Here is a 19,013-nt window from a genome sequence, read left to right on the forward strand (position 1 = left end):
AGAACAGGCCTAACAGGCCTGTAGTTTTGAAGTTGATACTATCCTTAATAATGGGAACACGTCTAGGCCTTGGGTAGACTCCTGTTTTGCTGCAGGTGAGCTGGGGTAAGGGGAGATGGAAGATTAACAAAGGACACATCTATAGGCATTTTGTCCCTGGCAGTGAATGTAGTGTTCATTATCCCTCTCTGTCCCATAAGCCACCATAAAATACACCCCAGCAGAGGAGATGTATGAACTTCAAAATTGCTTTTAGTGTCTTTCAAAAATACTGGTTTGCATGTCTCTATTTCTTTGTTAATAAGCAAGCAAAAGCCTCTTCCTCTGTCAAAACAGGCCCACACATCTTTTGAGACACTTTTCCAGCAGAATCATCCTTTAAGTCTTTACAGACTTGAAAAAAAGGGACAGTGACTGCAGTAGCCTGTTAATGACTCCAAGTGAGAAGCCAAAGTTTGAGAATCCTCTCTGGAAAAGCCTGATCAACAGCAAGGCATCCCACATAGCCTTAAACCTGAGAAGCCTTGTAATCCTGCACAGCTAATCAGCAGTGAGATGAAAATTAAGAGAGGTACCTTGTGTAAGGAGCTTTCCTGGCTGACGCCTGTGACTTCCCACCGGGGCAATGGCTGGTGAGGACACAGCAAAGCCTAAGAAGCGCCTGAAGTGATAGGAGTGGGAGTGTAGAGATGTCCCTGGAGAGCTGAGGACATTGGTGTTACAGAGAAATCAGTACCTCAGAAAGGAGCAGAGGCACAGAACAGGGCTGCAACTCTGCTTCCAAACACAGGATCCTGTTGCAAACTTGGTGACTCCAAAAGTAACCTTTCCAGGGAAGGAAATCACAAAATGTCTTATTCTGAGAACTGATTGCATTCACCTCCTACCATATTGTCACTGAAATTTGTCACAGTGGGCCCTAACAGAGGTTTCTAATGTAAGCAACGTGTTTTCATCTCCCTGATTGGTACTCTAATATTGCCATTTAGAGTCACAAAGTTATCTGGGTGCACTTATGCATTTATCATTCCCATATTAATTGACCACACACTTCAGTCAGGCCCACCACACCATCCAAAAGGTCGTGGCCTTAAACCACTTAATAACTTGTCAAAAAACATTCAGTGAATTCATGTTCCAATACCAGCACATGCAGGAAAATCTGTAAATGTTCCAAGGCATCGGAAGTGCCTGAACAGACTGGATCAAAGAGCTTGACTAAAGCTGTTTGATATTAAAGAATCATTTAGATGTGTCAGAAATGTCAATAAGCCAACTAGTGTTAGACCCAAAGATAAAACTGTCAATAAAAATATTTTTGTTGGAGAAACCATTCTTAATAATAACAACAAAATTCTATATTGAAGCTTTATAAAGTTCTGTAATACTCAGTTTAGCAGCCAGAATTCTGTTTCGAGAATGTTACTGTAATCCTATCATTTATACCCTGGTAGCTGACACAAAACCAGTTCTAAAACAATAGATTGAGAGAGTTCAGCTACATTAGGGCTCCCAAAAATGAAATATAGTTTTAAGAACCATCTTTTCACAATGCAACAGTTTGGGCCCTTTTCAATAACTTTTGCCTTCCTAAAAAAAAAAAAATATATATATATATATATGTAGTTCCCAATGTAAAATAATATTAAAAAATACCTGGATAATATTTGAAGAATAATCACGTAGCTTAGAAAAAATTCCAAATTCATCAATCAGATTTTGTATTTTAGTGAAACTCAAGTCCAAATATTTACTGTTCCCATAGAAATACCTCTTCCATCTGCCAGGAAGCAACCTTTGATACTGGTATTTCCTCACTCCAAAACCTCAGCTCTCCAAACACGTTGGCATTGTACTTGCAGTTCAAAGAGGTTTCACGTAGACCACATTTCAGGAAAAGAACAGTAAGTCCTCAGAACATCTTTGCTAAGTCTGGCCCTGGTCCCCTCTCTTCGGGTACCCTTGAGGAGTCTCACCAGCTTCCAGCTTAGTCAGGCCATGCAACAACATACAATAATTGTGAAGTTCAAATAACCTTTCTAAAGATATTCTGCTTCATTTTGAATTCCATTACTAAAATCTTACAGAGACATAAAACTTGTTTTAAATTTCATTTCAAAGGAACTTCAGAGCTACAGGAAGTGCCGTCATCTCTAAGTCCTATGCCTGAACTAATTAGAAAGATAGGTACAATTTCAGCCAGAAAGTAAAATAAGTTTTCCTATGGGTTTCTGTCAGATTTCCCCAAATGAATTAATTTCTTGCACCTTAACCCAATTTTTTGTAAATGTCCCAAGACTTCTTTCCTTTCTACACTACTTAGACTACTTGAAAAGTTAAAGTGGATTGAAACAGAAGGAGCAATTCCCATTATGACCTTGGAGTTGCATCATCTCTTGGTGAGGAAGGACAGGAAGCTGTTTTCTCCTACTCTTACTATAAATCCACTTTAAATTAGAATTCATTGTTCCAAATAATAGGTTGGGATGGCCCAAAAAAAGAAATTCCTTGCTTTTATTGGAGCATCTTTATGATTGGATGTGGGGCTCTGCTAAATTGCATTTTCATTTCTTCCAATCTGCCTGAGAACGGGAGTGCCATTCTGTCCCACTCCCTTTTCTGCCCTCACCCTGCCAAGGCAGAACAGCACATTTCAGCTAAACCTCCAAAGTTCTGCAGCTTTTCAGACAAGATCTGAGATTCTTTGCCTTGGAAATTCCACTGCAGGTAGAAATAACTTCCAAGTTGCATCTAGATATATGCCTGATCGATTTTCATTTTACTTGTCAACTGGTATTACTTTTTTTCTTTTACTTCTGGTATTTGCCTTTTTGCCTCCTCCTTTCCTCAAAACCTTTCCCTCATTCTCTTTCCCTCAGTGATTTTTACTGGACAAATAGGCTCAACTGTTCTCATTCTTCACATGTAAGTTCTCCCAGAGAGCCCATGTCCAACAGACAAGGCTGTAATGAGCTGTTTCAACCTTTACTCACATTTCATCTGCCACTCACCTCACAGCAATAACATTTCCATCACAAAGGTGTGTATTTTGTCTTCAGGTAACTGACCAAAATTGCATGGAGATAAGGGCTGCTGCTGAATGTGAGGACATGATAGAATTAGTTGCCAGTTTTCAATTTAATGAGTTAATAGTAATGGCCAGGCCTGAAACCCTTTTGATGAATGCTGTAAAATCCAAGGTGACAGCAAATCACAAAATCAATAGCTACTCATGTCTGTTCCTAAAGACATCAAACCTTTGATGTCTTCAGGTGTTTGGATAAGTACCTTAATAAAATGTTTGAGGCCATAACACAGCCTGAGATGTCAGAACGTTCTGACACTTGTCTAATGTAATGTTCAGCCACACAGAGAGCAAATAGACAAGTGAGAGAGCTGTGTTTATAAAAGGAGTACCAGGGGATTCGGGGGAACAGAAACAACTATCCAACTGCCCAAATAACAGCAATTATTTGAGAAATATCTTCTGGAAGTTTTATTTAAACCAAAGGCACAGTGAACTCTAATGTTGCTGTCCTTTAGAGAAAGGATCTCTAAAAGGAGATTTGCATTTACAGCTCTGTATTAATTTCCTATCTCCTTTGGCACCTGCTGTGAACTATTTCAAGAAGGGTAATTAATTACTTGTGACAAAGCAAAAAAAAAAAAAAAAAAGCAAGCTGTAAATCATTATTTGTTTTGGTTGCCTGAGTAAACCCCACATTTCAGGGTGTAAGACAAGTCAGCAGCACTTCAATGTGCAGGGAATGCAAAACATCCTGTATTTAGCACTAATGATTCCTAGCTCCTCACAGAAATAAAACGTCTCATGTTTCTCAGAGTTTGACATTACCTTGTTCCAAAACTGCATTATTTCTTTTATCCAGACTCTCCTAACATCCTGTTACAGGAATGGCTTTCACAGTGTGCTAACGAGCCTCAGTTTTTATCAGTGTATTATGTTTGCATGGCAAGGTGCTGGTAGGTGGGGGGCTGCAGGGAGCAGCTTCTGTGGGTGCCTGAGCTCCCACCAGGGTCAAACCTCCAAATCAGGAAACAGTTCATGCCTTCTTTTCCAATACTGGCACACAGTGGATTTTAGGTCTGCAAATAAAACCCAAACTTTTTGACACAGAAGGTTCAACACAAAACATTAAAAAAATAATTCCACCCAAACGACTTGTTCTCCATGACAGTGAACCCAGATAGAGGTTGTAATAATAATAATAATATCTACAATACTCATAGAAATTCATGTGTGATACCACATTACCTCAATTTAATTCACCTTTCTGCCTTAAGTGTTCCAGCAGTGGTTTTGTGTTTGTTTTGAATTTCCTAGTAAGTACCAAGGGTGTGCTGCAGACTGTGCCTAAAATAGCATCTGGTTTGTAATTACTGTCTGGAACCTAAATTACAAAAAACCTGTTGCTCCATGAAAAGATATAATTATTGGAAAGATCTTTTATGCGTGGTTTGTCTGCATGCTCAACCATCAATTAAATCATTACCATCTAATCCTGCTCATAAATAGAATTGTACAGATTCCCAAATTCCTGAACCTACGAAAATTTGTTTCCAAGTGAAAAATTGCCACATTTATTGAATAACTAAAGAAAAGCATAATTCTTCTATGGAGATCAGAGCTGTGAGCAGAGCCTTTTACCTCTTTTCTTCATGGAGGGCTATACAATCACCAAGTTGTTAATTGAGGGGTAAAATCAAGTCTGGTTTATCCACTGCAGGTACATGGGGTAAAAGCTAATTGATCCCACACCTATTTTGTGGGTACCAATCTGCATCTGCCATCACAACTTCAGTCTGGCAGCACAGCTTTTTTGCTCCAGAATTTTGCCCAGACTTCCCAATTTTGACCTTCACTAACATAATTCTTTTTTTTTCCTGCAACCAGACACACATCAGACACTCCTAAAACTTCTGAGCTTTCTTCATTCTGATCTGCTCACCAAAGGAACAGGACAGTAGAGGGGGAGCAGAAACACACATCTTTGTTCTGCCCAGGGCTGTGTGTCAGGCAAAATCAAAGGACTGGTGTGTATTTCAAGAGATTAAAAAAAGTGCTTAGTATCCTCTTGATCTCCTTCCACCTACTGACACAATTCCTGTGCCAAGTGTGACAGCTCTGAAACTGCTTTTTGCCAGGGATGCTCTGCAGGGAGTCAGTGGAGAACTCAGTGTTCCCTTTTGGGGAACTTGTGGAAAGAACCACCAGAGTGAGTGCAGGACGCACTCATTCTTCCCTGATGGGCCTTTAGAGCACTTGTCAGTGCCTTGAAGCTGATGGACAAGCTGTGTGAGGCCTTGAGTTTCCAGTATTTTCCCCTATTCTGCTGGTAACATTTTCCTCATCTGTCTTAAATACAGATCATCTCTCAAACAAAGACTTCTTTTTCTCCAATGTAAAAATGTCTTCATCCCTTTACTGATGGCTGTGCTTATGTTACAGGAATTCTGAGAGGCCCACCATGTTAGGCATGGATACAAAGGAATGCCCCAATTCCAATAAATACCAGCAGGGCTTGGGGCTTTGCAGTATTTCCTTTGATTTATCTTTAATTTTAAATCACAACGTTTAATTTCCTGGGTAATCCTATTAAAAAATCCTCCTTAATGTTATATTTTTTAATTACATCAGTCATAAACACATTTTCCACCATCCTGGTGGACATCACTCCTGATTATGTAGAGGACAAACCCAGTGAAGGAAGATGACCTTCTTCCATCATGAACCCTCACGTCACTCACTGTGACTCCGGAAAAAGCCCTGAACTACATCTCAGAAAGATCAAGGTTTGGGTTTTACTGAGCTGGATGAATGAATTCCAGCATCACTTTAGACAAAAGAATGCAATCTGATATGAGTGTTTTGCCTTCAGTCCATGACATTTCCTTCTGCAGTGCCTACTCTGGGCATTCCTCTTCTGTGCTTTGGTTTGTGTTCTGGAAATAAAAGCATTTCCTTGAAGCCAATAAAATGAAAAATACAGGACATATCCTGGGAAGTGCCAAGAAAAGTACAGTGTAGATCTATTTCTCATCTCCAAAATAATCTTATTTCATACATCCTTTTACAAGTAATTTCCTCCTTCCTCTGCCTTCCTGTAACTCCTTTGGCTGCACAAAAACATAGAAGGTTTTCCCTAGGTATTTATATTTTTCATTAGAAGTGTATTTCTCCTACAGACACACAGAATTTATTCAAAATGTGTCCCACTAATCATATCTTCTCTAGCAAAATATATTTCAAAGGATCAACCATTTATTTCATCTTCTCAGCAAGAAGTATTATTGCCCTTGTTCATGCATCAGAAAAGGTCCCCCAGAATGGCACCTTTATAGGATGAATTTTGAATGCCTCATACATGCAAATGTGAATATTCATACAAATTCATATGATTGGGTTTGAAGCTCTAAACCCTAAACATAACCAGGAAAATGAAGATCAAAGAGAGATCATTTCCAAGTGGCACAGCTGTGAGTCTGTTTCTAGTGCTTCCTATCCCTGAAACTGGACTTCAGATGCAGTTCAAGATTAAGTTTAGTTCCAGGACTAAGCCTATCCATGAAAGTTCCTCAGTATTTATACTGAGGTCAGACCCTGTGCTGCCTCACAGTTATAAGCTGATGTCCACAACTTCAGCTGGAATCCCATCAGATGGTTTTGTTTCTGTTCAGATGATGAAGTGGACAGGGTGCCAGTAATGGCAAAGAAAGTCTAGAGTAAGTGGGTGAGAGTTTATTTCATAATTAATTTTAAAAATGTTAGTTTTGCCTTATTAATCTAAATTACTCCTGAAACAAATTCAGAGAAAATGGAGATATTTTCTTAATAACCCATCATTATGTTTTCCTAATTGGAAATAACCTGCTATAAAATTTCAAAAAAAATTTCAAAAGGGAACATTTGCATAACATAAGCATCATTTAAGAAGTTATAATCTTCAAAATTTTGTACAAGTACGATTATCTAAATTGCTGACAATGTTAAAGAACAGTAATAAAAGAAATCCTAAAAATACTTGCAAACTTATTAAACTAAATACGTTTTATTAGAGAATTTGTGTCATTTATAATATTCCCTGCATTAGCTGTTATGATTTGAGCAAGATCTGCCAGTGTACAGTCAGGAACCTTCAGGACTGTTTCCTCTCTCTTGTATTTCCAGCAGACATCTGGTCAGCTGGAGTCCAAGGCTTTTTCTGCATTTTGTTCATTATCTTTTTCATATAAAATGTAACTGGATATCCAGGTCTTCTTCAGACACTGATTCTCCACATTTAGTTCTGGTAAGTTACTTAAATCCTTGTCATCTCACAGATCTAATTCTTTTGCAAATCTCACAGAAATCTATCAATAGGACTGAAAGATTCAAAACTGCAGCTTTGGATTTGGGCACCTAAATTCCATCCAAATGCCTTTGTTATGCCTTTAAATGCCTCCTGGTTATTAGTGACACAAAATATCACATTTTTTCATCAGAGTTGCATGTTCAGAATTTTTCCTTAAAACCAAGGTAGAACCAAGACACTGGGTGAGCATCTCACCTTTCAATTAGTTTTTGAGAAAGTATCTGGAAAAATCTGAGTGTTCAGAATGAGAGACTAAATTAGCTTATTCATATTAGTTATGTTTAGACTTCAAGAGATTTTCATGAAGCCTTCACATGATCTGTGATTTTTGAATTTGTGTCTTCTAATAAACTTTGCCTTTTCTGTTTGTACATTTATAAGTTTCTGCAGTTTTGGCTGTCTGGTGGGTATGGAGCTCACGTGGCAGAATCTGTGGTGCTCTCAGGCAGTGCTGTAACCTTGTCACAACTTTGAAGTGGCAGAATCAGAGCCCTTCTTTCAGATTTAATTTTTTGAGACCTTCTGGCCATCTGCTGAGAAACCACAAAGTCCTACTGACTCCACCTAATCTCTGAGGGAAGCTTTCCATTGGGTTTGCAAGGAGGCCTTTAGTCTAGACTAACCTGGAGTCTCTGTTCTTCAGACAACTGTCGCTGCTTCTTACTGCAGCGAGCAATTCCTGTTACAGCTTTACATTGTGATTTGGAGAACTGAGATGGCATGGTACAGTCCTTCCTTTTGCATATAATCTAACACAGGAAGGCATTAGTGCAGTCCCTCAGTGGCTCATTAAAATATTTTAATCAAGTTTTAGTGCACTTTTCATGCAAAGAATGACTGCACAATGCTATCTCATTAAAAATAAACCAAAATCAAAAACAAACAACAAAGCCCCACATAACAAATGTTTTAAATAGCCTCCAGATTCTTGAAAGAATAATCTGTTGTACCCTCATTTAACCCAGGCACAACCAGCTTTCTGGCTGGTTCTTGCACTTAATAACACTACTGAGAATATTGCCACTGACTACAATGAGGAAAAATAATACCTGGCTTAATATATGCTTCACCTTATAAAATAATAACTCAACAAGATGCTTAACATGGTGTTGCTTAACCTGTTCATTCATTTTTATACATAAAATACAAGGACCAGAAAGCATAGGAAATTAACAAAAGACTGCAGTGCTTCTTTTTGTTCAGTATTAAAAAACTAAATCCTTGTTTAAGGATATTATTAACTTGAGTAAACCATCCTTTTTGGAGGGATACGTTACGGTCACAGATGTCAGAAAAAAAGTAGAAGGACTGGATGGTAGCAAAGGAAAGTTTTAAAGGTTTCTGTAAGGTCCATTGTGAACCACAGGGAATTTCTGCCACCTCACAATTCTAACCATTCAATATCTATATTAGAATCATGGAATCATAGAATTTATAGAACTATAGAATTTTAGAGTTATAGAATTATAGCATTATAGAGTTATAGAATTACAGAATTATAGAATGGTTTGTGTTGGAAGGGGACTGAAAGATCAACCAGTTCCAACCCCCTTGCTGCCATGGTTCCACCAGACCAGCTTGCTCCAAGCCCCAGCCAACCTATCCTTGGACACTTCCAGGGATGTGGCAGCCACAGCTTCTCTGGGCCACCTGTGCCAGGGCCTCCCCACTTTCACAGTAAAGAGTTTCTGCCTAATATCCAATCTAAACCTGTCCTTTTTCAGTTTGAAGCCATTGCTGCTTGTCTGTCACTATAGACCCTTGTAAAAAGTCCCTCCCCACCTTTCTTGTAGCCGCTTTAGGCAGTGGAAGGCTGCTGGAAGGCTCCCCAGAGCCTTCTCTTCTGCAGGCTGAACAGTTCCAAGGTCTGTTGTCTCAGCCCAGCAGAGACTGGAATGCCAGTGTTCAACCCTGTATTAATAACTTTCCAAACAGCTCATCATTCACGAGCCAGCACAGGGGACTCACCCTCACGCAGCCTGGTGAAGGCAGCTCTGGCATTTTTAAGTCATTCTGTGATTAACTCCCTTGTGTTTTCGGACAACGTGCTCTGCAGTCCTGTGAAAACTGCACTGCACAATCTTCAGGCCATTTATCCACTGATAACATATTATTAAATGGAAACATTTTGCCTCTATTCTGCCAAGCCAGCACAGGGACACCACTGAAGGAGCAGTAATTAATAGTGCTGCTGATTCTTCTCACTAGTCCCATTGTCTCATTATAAAACCCGTTATCCTGACCCTTCTCCATCAGAAGGCCCCAGGTGAGGAGGCTGAGAATTTTCTCTATAAGAATTCCTTTTAAAGCAAAATTAACAGGCTTTACTGATTCAGTGGGCTTCTATTTTTGGTGTCTAGCTGGGAATACATTTAGGGAAAGAGATGAGTATAATTTACAGCAAGAGCTTAGAGCAAGTCCCCATGTGACATCAGAATGTGGACACTCAAGGTTACTCATTACTTCTAAAAATCTTGTCCCATCTAAGTGCAACAAATTCAGGGGCGTGATTGCAAATAGCTCCCATGGCTCTAGACATTTTAAATCTATTTATCTGTCCATCTCTATTATGTGTAAACAGCATTTTTGATGTATTTCCCAGTTATTCAAGAGATCACGAGTAAAAATATTGAAATGTGGAGCTTCTGCAACACATGCTATAATAAATACACCCCCAGCTTTTAGCCTTGTTTATTTTTATAAGGCTTTGTTATTAAGGGATTTTATTTTGTTCCAGTGTGCTTTCTCCTCACATCAAATTCAGAGTGTTCTTCCACTTATCTTATCTTTTCTACGTTACTTACAGTCTTTTTGAGTTTGAACAACATTATCAGAGAAGTAATCAATGTTCTGCTGAAACTAAAGGGATTCAACAGATACTCTTAAACCACATTACTCAGAAGCTCCTGCCTGCAATTTGGGCTAAATGTCTGTATTTGAGGAAAGAATATATCATGTTATTCATGCCTATAATTCTTCATCACATGGAGAAAGTTTTACTTCAAATAATGAATCAGAAAGCAAAGCAGCAAGAGGGCCGTAAAGAAAAAAGTAGACGAACAGCAAGAGAGATGGAGAGGAGAGGAAAAATGTGATGGGAAAAAATGAGACAGGACTAGAATTAAAGGCAATGATGTAGAAAAAATCCTGACAGCTTTAATGAGTTGTCAAAGAAGATCTGCAAGGCTCCAAAACAAATGAAACAAAAAAAGCAGAGCCATATAAATACGTATAAAAATGAAAATAGAGCAACATGTCTCATCTGTTATTTCAGGATGCCAGAATTAAACTACTCTACCTAATAAACTAAAATTGCTGCTCATGAAATGCTGCTTTAGTTTATGACATATGCAGCCTGTACTGGTTCTAAAGATTAACCTGCATCAAAACCTCCTGTCTGCTTCTTCTGGAAAATTCCCTCAGCTTCCATGGTCTCTGATGTTAAGAAACCATAATCTTATGGTTTCCATTATTCTTGATTCAATCAAATTCATTACTTACTTGGTTTAACTGGACTGCATACAATTGATGTGAGTGGCTTCTTCCTGGTCTGGGAAACAGGAGGAACAAGTTTTCTTAATATTCTCAGTTTAATCAATATATCTACAACAGTAAAGAAGAACATTTCAGAAGTGAAAAGTGCAAATTTTGCACTGAGGTCTCTGCTATGGTCCTTAAACCCTGACCTACATCAGGATGTTGTGGCACCTTCAAAGGAATGTGGGATCTTCTGATACTCCATTTCATCCCCAGGCATATCAGGATAAATACACTTGCTTCTTTACCAAAAAGGAGAATGGAAAATATCAGCTTTTATGTGCCTTTATGGTACAGGATAACCAACCCCAGGTAGGTTTAAACTAGCAGATGATATTTGTAACTAGTGAAAAAAAAATCTTTCATTACCTTTCTAGAGAAACATAGATTTAAAAGACATGATCAAATAAAGTTTAAATGGGAATTAATGTATGCACTGACTGATGCCATGCTAAAAATTGTTCACTATTAGCCCTGCATGTGTATTTGTACTCACACACACACAACATTGAGAAAAAGTGTACTAGAGAAGCTGTTTTCCCACCGTAATTGTCACCCGTGAAAAGTGCTAAAAATACAGCCATAAAAAGCAATCTGCTTCTCTGAGTTCTGTGTTTCCTTTCCTGCCATTTCTTTAAATTAATGTCTTTTTATGGAAACCAGATTTTTTTTTAATCTTATGAGTGAATCTATTCCTACTGCTCCTTCCCTGTCTTTGGTTGCAATCCCTGGCATTTCTGCACCCATGAATTTTATGGGATAGTGGCAGGAATATTGAAGGTCTTTCAGGGGTTCTGTTTCCAAGCCAACACCCAGATGTGACCACATAACTACATCTCTTCCATAAACCTCCTCTTAAAACTAACATTAACAAGTCTCTTTAAGGTTATTGGTCAATTAATGGAAATCATAGAAATTATCTTATCCTTTTAGTACCTGGACAGAAGGAATGGAAAACTAATAAACTGATGAAGAACAGAAACCGTAACCCTCTGTTCTCAATTTTCTGCACTTTCCTGTTCCCATCTTTCACAACTCTCCCACAATTACTGCCCCAAGGTTTAGTGCTGTTTGTTTGCAATCCACAGAAGTTTTTGCTTAGGAAAAAAAAAAGAGGTTATATTTCTATTTAGTATAATTTTGATTTGTTCAATACCTCTAACTCAAATCCCATCAATCTCTGTTTACATTATTTGTCAATAATCATTCCTCCTTGTGCCCTGCATATTTATGTTTTAACTGGTATCTAGATTCTTAATTTAAAACATCCTACCTGATACAAATACCACTCAAGAAAGAGAGATCTCCATTAACTACTCAACTTCCATTTGTTTCAGACTAAGCCTAGAGGGCTCAGCACAGTGTAAGAGCCATGCTTGAAATGCTTACTGAAGTCAACCTTAGTGTTTCTGGGGCTGGGCTTTCACCAAAGGAGTTAAAATTGCTACTAGGAGAGGATAATGCATTCTGGAATGCTTCTCATTTTCACTTCTTTTTATGCCCTTTAATCTTTTCTTTCATTATGGAAACACCCTCTATAATATAAGGGACAAACCCCAGCATTTCTATCGATGTAGAACCCATTAGGATCACTAAAAATACCTAAAGTAGATATGACTATTAATTCTGAAAGCAGATTCTCTATTATTTTCTTGTGCTATTGTTATTCTGTACTCAGAATGCACCAGAAAGCAGCCAGACTTTACCTACCAGGTATTCTGCCTGCTGACATGAGTCTTTAGGGGGTGTGCAATCAGTATTATGGTTTTTAATTATTTTTTAACCATCTGACAAATAGTGTACAACTCCCATGTTCTCTTCGGGCTTCTTTAGGAGGCCCAAAAGCTCCTACAGCAGATTATGTTTATTTTTTTTCTATAAAAACAAAAGCTAAAGCCTTAGCTCTGAATGCTTCTGATCTAAAGGAAGACTTTAGAGATGGAGATGTCAAATGTAAGCAATGTCTTCTGTAATAAGTGAGGCATATGAGCAAATCACAATTAGATGGAAAAGGTCTGAGAGTCTCAAGCAGGGACTGTTACTATGTATTTGTAATATTCCTAGAACATTGTAGCTCATCTTTTAGGTGATATTAAAGGTAGACATTAAGTAAATGCCACCAAGGCTGCTGCTATTAGGTTTTGGAAAAAGCAATGCCATTATGAATGGGATGCAGTCACCCTAGAGCATGTTCTTGCTCATTACTGCTATTGGCAAAAACGAATCCAAAGTGACTACAACAAACATGTTTTAAGCCAATACTTTTCTCTCCTGCCAACTGGTAACAACCAGTTTGTGTTCAGTTTCATGGCAATGTACACATTTATGACTGTGCTTTTTGTGCAAATAAAGAACACAAGCAACTTGCTTACCTGTTTGAATGGAAGCAGCTAAATGCCTGGATCAGCTGGCACACAATGCATGTCTAAATCTGCTTTCCACTATTCTTCTTTAGCACAGGAGACTGAAAGTTCTTATCAGTACAAGCTAGGACTTAGACTGGTAGTTTGTTATTGACCAGATGCCAGTGATAAATTAATTATTACTGTTGCACAGTTGGGGTAAGGGTGTTGTTTGTATATTTTCCATAAAAACCAATTTGTAATTCTTTGTAGATGTGATCATCACTGGGTGTTTATCAATTTATACTCTAAACTGCCTGGGAACTGCTTTCTCTATATTAGGTCATTGAAGTGTATTATTTTTGGTCAAGGTCACACAGCAATTTTGTTGTTCCTTGATTTATTGAAGCTTAGTTTAAACAATAGGAAATGTTCTTAAAAATATTCCTCACTGATGCATCAAAACATCACCACAACAATAGCAGCAGTTTAGTCATTGCCATGCTGGGCTCGTGTTTCTCAAGGAGAGGGTGAAGAACCAGAATGGGACACTGAGAGGACAGACTTCAATTCCATAAAGCATCTAAATCAATTCTTGCTTTAAATCCTGTCATTAAGTGGAGTTTTATGCACACAAACTTCAAACTCAAGTGGTTGAAGGGAAAAAAACCTGTCAGTATAGTAAGAATTTTAATTTTTTTTAAAAATTATGCCTTATTGAAAAGTACCAGAAAGCAGTAGAAATGGGTTTGGAGGGGACCTCAACAGGTTAAACAGATCTCTTGCCTGTCCTGGCACAATTTCAGCTGTGAGTTAAAGTACAATTAGTAACAGCTGGCCAGGAGCTCTCCAAACAGGTCTTGGTCAAATACAAAGAAATACAATTCTGTAGCCCTAGCAAAAATACTGCATTGACAAAAATGAGCAGGTAGAACTGAAACTGCTGAGTAAGTCTCTAAAATGACTGCAATTACAGGAGCTGTGCACGTGACTGAAATGGCCACAGAGCTCTGGGATCATCAGTGCAAATAAACACTAATAGGCAAGGACTGACAACAGCAAAATATTTCCGGAAAGCAAGTCAGTTTGTATTCAGCAAGAGGCAAAAGCCTTGAGCTGTAATTCATCTCCTTTCAAAAGTGCAGATGTTGCAGTGTTTTGGAAAAACAAATCATTAATGCCACCTGTAGATTCAGGGAGTGAGTTACAGAGGTAAAATGAGTTGTTTGCATTCATTTTGTGAGCTCATTTGAAAGGCAAATACAGACTCTAGGTGTTCATCTCCTGAATATGCCAGCCTGAACATTCACTCCCAGTAACTTGGGTTCCCTTTTCATTAGTACATTAGTCCTAATTCTGCATCAGTTTCTATTCAGTGAAGTAGCCAGGTACCAATCACATGGTATGGATTGATAAAAACCAAAATGAATCTTGTTTCTCATGCTTGGATTTTGTATTGATGTCAATCCCTACCTCAGCTCTGGTACCTCTACTAAATTAACAAGAAACTTGCACACAAATGAAGGGCAGTTCAAATCTGCTGAACTGCCACTGCAATAATGCAAGAAAATGAGACATTATTTTTTTGTTGTTATCAGGTAAGCATTTTGCAATGCAAAACTAAAATGTAATGACCACTTCATTATGAAAACGAATTTAAGATCAGAAAACACAACTGTAATATCCACACTAAGGGAAATACTGCCAAAGGAAAAGCTGCTGACTATTAAAATCCTCCAGTATTACGTTTCCCCTATACCTGACAATATGTGAAGTATGATGCATAAACACTTTTCTAAATAAAAAGTAAAGAGCAGTTGCCATGGAGATATCATGTGTTCCCTTGGGGCTTGAGGAAACACAATTAGCCTACAGGATGGTTTTCAAACACTTCAATTTGAACCTTCTGGAGTTTCAGCCATGTAGTCATCTGGTAAAATAATTCTTCATGCTGTCTGTATTTTTCAGCCAGTACATATGACTGTGTGTCCAAAAGTAATGATTGTGGAGGAATAGCTCTTTATTCGGATATTTTAAATTGAATTTATACAAGTGAAATCTTCAGCTTTGACTTTTTATCACTAGATTAAAAAATACCACCAGTTAGCACAGAACTCTGCTTTTTTTCTCTTCAAACCTTTCTGATTTTGCAACAACCATAGATGGATTTGAATAAAGACATTTTGCTTTTATTTAAACTGTAAAGAAAACAGTATTTTTTCTTGGCTGGTATCCCAAGTCAGCTCTCATTAGAAAAGAGTAATCAACGATTTGTGGAGAGGAGTGTGTTTCATCAGATAAACACTCTGCTTCTGATTTGACACTACTCTCTGCTTGATTATACAGACTGAAGCTGAATTCTGAATTTCTGAAACCTTCTATGCCTCATATCTGTGCATCTTGCCTTCATTAAGGGGTGCAGGGAAATAATTCTAATAACTTTTTAACCTCCATCTCTGTGGCATGGTATTATTAGCAAGGTCTTTGGAAAGAATGTGTGCTTCCAAACAGAAACCTCAAGAGATTAATCACCCAGGCTAAAAGCTGTTATGGGCTTTTAACACTCCAGATGAAATGAGCTATGCCTGATTGTTAGATCCACCAAAAGTCTTTGTATTTCTCATAATTTACACCTTCCTTTAATCGTCTGAACCTACTTCTCAAAGGAAGCCAATTAGCTTCAATCCATCTTTGCATGTCATTTAATATAAACAAAAGAAACACATACTTCTGCATAGGTTTTCAATGTAATGGCAAGTCCATCTCATTTTCTTGTATTTAAAACAGGCTAGTAGGTCATAATGCTCTGATTTGAATACTCAAAGAACAGGTCTCTAGAAATAATCCTAATTAGGACAAATACAGATAAACTTTCTATTTGCACTCTGTAAAAATGTCATGTAACAAAATCTTTTGAGATCCTACGCAGAAAAACAGTCCTGATTTTACTACAATTAATTTTGAAGTGCAAATAGAATCTCAGAAGATGATTAGCAATGGTGCCACACAATTTTTTGTTTAACAGCAAGAATGATTAAAAACCACACAGAAAATAATTCACCTCACACATTAGAGTGTGTCTCCCTTACTGATCAAGCAGTCTGCCTTTGCTGCTGTGACTAACCCACTTCTGTACCCCAAAGAGCACTGAAGGGCAGCACTCAGTGTTGACAATCACCATCATGCCAAAGTCTGCCATTCAAATATTATTCTACTGATTAGCAGAAGCTGCAGAAAGTTTCAGTAAGGTATCAAAAAGGTAATAAACAGCTCAGGAAGGCAGAAGAACAGAGGTTTATGAAAAGTTCAGTAACAAGTAAAAATATACAACACTATGATCGCTGCTTGCTTCTTGCCTATCTGTATCAGACATATGCAGGAAATCAAAGACCAAATATTTTCCTCTTCGACAGGAAAAATCTGATCAAAACAAATTTTCTCAATGAAAGCAAAGTGCCTGGATGCCAGAGATATAAACCAGTGCATTCACCATCAATAAAGGAATAATATTCCTTGAAATATTATTCAGGGAAAATATTAAATGGATATGCTGGAACAGAACAGTGACTTTAATATTGTGAGCAGCAATTTGGATATTCTCTTTAACGGATGTGTCATCTTGTCTAAAACGACATATGTTCCAAGATAAATTATATCCAACATTTTAAAATACACATTTTCATCTCTTAGCAGTTAGACAGGAGTGCTATCTTCCTCTTTAGTCTATTGAACTCATAAGATGCTTTTGTTTTCACTTTTTTTTGTTTTACTTTATTGGTTAGTTCAATTTTTAAAATAGGTAATAAAATTCTTTTATACATTTACATTGCTGCCATTTGAACATGCTCTTCACAAACCTGTCTGACAATTTTAGGGTGTGAATTAAAAGGCAATTTCAAATCCTTTTTGAGATGTATCTAATAAATTATCAGAGCTAGTCATCAATGAAAGCAGCAGAGATGAAGAGTGTCAGATAATTTAAAAGTGCATTTAAGGTATTCACATCTTATTTTCATGTGTCTAAGTCTGTTAAACCATTGATCCCAAATTTACAGCTGTGAAGTTTTGAAAAGACAATTTGTGCGTCCAAACAGAAAATAGTGAGCAAAGAAAATAGTGTGCAAGTATAGAAAGCAAACATGAAATGAAATTAATTTCACAAAATGATAGATTGAAGTGAAATAAAATCCCAAACCTGTAAATTCTAGCAGTAATTAATTTTTGAGCACAGCCCAGTTCTTGGTAATATGGTAATAATAACCAAATAAATAGCAGTCCTTTTTCACCTATGACTGCACATCACCTATCAAATGTACTGCTTGTTAATGAATCAAGTGCACAGTACTTTTTGATTTTTTAATGATTCTGTGATTCTCTTAACTCACTCTTTTGGTAGGATCATACCAACTTTTATAAATAGAACTTAAATTTCAAGGATGATATTGAAGCATGGGATGCAGGAAAACCTGTTTTATGTATAAGCATATGCATGTGCAACCAGTAATTTTATCAAAGAATGATTTTTTCAAAGAGTTTGGCAGCAAGAATTCAAGTTTTTTCTTTTTTTTACAGAGTGGGTAACAACCACTGATCTTGAGCAACATGTCTTTACTAAGCAAAATATCATATAACACAGAAGGTCTACATGTAATTAATTCTGCCATCCATCTTGCTATCCTGCGGTGCTACAGTCACACAGTTCATTCCTTTACCACAAAATTTCATCCCAGAATCTCAGCCTAAAACAGAAGCACTAACAGCAGTGTGAACAAACTGCTAAACAAGATTGGGTACGAATAAACATTTCTTCAGTTTCATTTATTTTCACATTTTCAGACAAGTGATAACCAAGAATAGATTTTAGAACATAACAAGCTGTAGTTTTGAGTGGCAGTCTTTAGAATTAGAAGCCAAGTTGTGCTCTCTCATAAAAGATACCTGTTTTTCAACTGCCACCAACAAAAGCTTAAAAACAGAGAAACCTCCTGACCTGGGGCACCAGCTATGCCAGTACCCGAATTTGGCTAACAGTGATTCCAGAGATGTACAAACAAAAATGCTCCAAACTGAATCTTCAAAATAAGATTGTTAATTAGATGACAGTACAAGCAGTAGGTAAAAGCATAAAAATTTATTATATGGCCTGCTGATTTACCAACAGGCCTGATCTTAAATCCTGCAAAGCTGATTGCTAGCCTCGGTGACAGCTAATGTAAAAGATGAGAGGCTTGCTAAGAAATGGATCCATAAGATGTAGATGAGGAGCTCTGTAGCCTAATTCTTCATTAGAGACCTCCTCAGAAAAATTATTCCTCTGTGTTTCTGCTGAAATCAAGTTTCCTGATGAAGCACTGACAGTGTTCCCTGGAAGAAACATGTGAATTTGCAAGCACTGTAGGAACTTCTCAAATCAGTCAGAAAATCCTGCTCTGAAAGCTTTAATCTTTCTCCTTGAATGACAGTCATGGTTCTGAGCTCTCATCTGCAAAACTGCTCCCTGGTACTCACAGTCCTCTGTGGGCTGGGCAGAACAGGCTGCCAGCTGTGAAGGGCTCACTCATCCCTCTCCTAAAAGCTGCTCCTGTCTCCTCACAGAACAATGTGTTTGCAGCAGATTTAGCTGACCCCAGGCTCCAGCTCCATGCCAGGGTGTCCTCTGAAGAATGCACACAGTGCCACAGAGAGAGCTCACTGCCTTCAAAAGCACCCACGAGTGCTGACCAGAGCCTGGTGCTTTGCCATGGACAGATAACTGACTGCTGGA

Source organism: Aphelocoma coerulescens, chromosome 5 (assembly GCF_041296385.1).
Source record: "Aphelocoma coerulescens isolate FSJ_1873_10779 chromosome 5, UR_Acoe_1.0, whole genome shotgun sequence".
Taxonomy (NCBI): Eukaryota; Metazoa; Chordata; class Aves; order Passeriformes; family Corvidae; genus Aphelocoma; species Aphelocoma coerulescens.